Source organism: Triturus cristatus, chromosome 10, assembly GCF_964204655.1.
Source record: "Triturus cristatus chromosome 10, aTriCri1.1, whole genome shotgun sequence".
Classification (NCBI taxonomy): domain Eukaryota; kingdom Metazoa; phylum Chordata; class Amphibia; order Caudata; family Salamandridae; genus Triturus; species Triturus cristatus.
In genome coordinates, this window is record NC_140593.1 from 1,018,870,924 (window position 1) to 1,018,872,600 (window position 1,677).

Sequence of the window (1,677 nt, forward strand, 5' to 3'; positions counted from 1 at the left end):
AACAAACTAGTTACATTTGCAACAGTAAATTAATGTAATACTGCATAGAAGCAGAAGGTCCTTGAAAAATGTTATAGTAAAGCCATTTAGCAGGCTTACTTCGAGAACAGTTCCATTCAGAAATAAACAAAACATGTCTTAGTGAACTACATGCAGCAGAGTTTTAAACAAGGAATGAACATGATGCTACTACATCCATTTTGAACAAGATGGCGTTGAAGCCTAGCTGTGGTCTTGATAGCATATCCCAGGAAAACACACTCTAACATGTCATAGCAAATTCGTTCCAACTGCAACAGCTTTATGTCAGTGTACACGTGAATTATAGTGTAGATTAACTGCTCAGCACACTATTATTAATGCAATTTTCATTTTAACGCGTCATCACCGCAGTCCTTGTGAAATGCCTAGCACCTGATCGGGGCTTCCTGTACAGCACAGTCTACCCTCTGGCAGGATATGTTCTTCTTATTTCTGCAAACTATGTTAATGTGTTTGCTGTGCTGCCAGGGGACATAGAGTGACCTGCACAGGGCAGAAAGTGGCACTGGCAAAACTACCCTCTGCTCCACTCACTTCTAGCCTTCACCTCCCAAGCACGTACGGACTGATGTATCCAACTTCAGCCACTGCTTACATTTAGGGGCAAATCTTCAGGGGGGTCTTTGGGGTATTCCACCCCATAAATATATGTACTCTTGGTTTGAGAGTTGGGTCTGGTGGCCCGATTTGTATCTGCTAAGTGTTGGTTTTTCTAGTAGTCCTCGTTTAACCAAGAAGTTTGAACTAGTAAATTTTTTGATAGAGATCACACACACACACACACATATATATATATATGTATATATATATTCACTTAAAAAACCATAGGTTTCACACATGTTATAGTTAGGTGGATATTTCACTCGTAAAAAACCAATGAAATTCCCCCGTTATAGTTAGTTCAGATAACTATAACTCACGCGCCCGCAATCCACTGCTGATGACGTCACATATTACATCACTCATGACATGGTCAGTGACATCACTCATGACATCACTGATGACATCATCCTTGTGATAGAGTGGCGGTCGCGCGAGTTATAGTTATCTGAACTAACTATAACGGGGGAATTTCATTGGTTTTTTATGAGTGAAATATCCACCTAACTATAACATGTGTGAAACCTATGGTTTTTTAAGTGAATTTGCAAGGTTTTTTAAATGCTAATTCCTAACTATAACGTGTATGAAACCTATGGTTTTTTCAGTGAATTTGTACGTTTTTTTAAATTCTAAGTTATGTATGTATTATTATTTTTTTTATATATTTATTTTACAATAAACTACGTATTAATTTTTTTTAAAATTTTTTTTGGTTTTTCATCGTGCGCGCACGGTGCGCGCACCCCCGCGATTTTTAAAACAATATATTTTTTAAAAAAATTCTGCCTTCGGGGTCCTTCAGGGACCCCCTGACAAAGGCTAGGGGGTCAGGAACTCTCTACCCTGCCCCCTTTTCACGTTCACCACCTTCCTTTTTCACTCTCGCACTGAAAACAAACAAAATGGTTCGAACGTTGACTAACATGTAACCACCAATCAGAATTATGCTCGTGCACGTTAGGGTGCTCGCGCGGTGCGCGCACGGTACGCGCTTATAGATATTTATATGCTTTTAAATGCTATTTTCTCAGG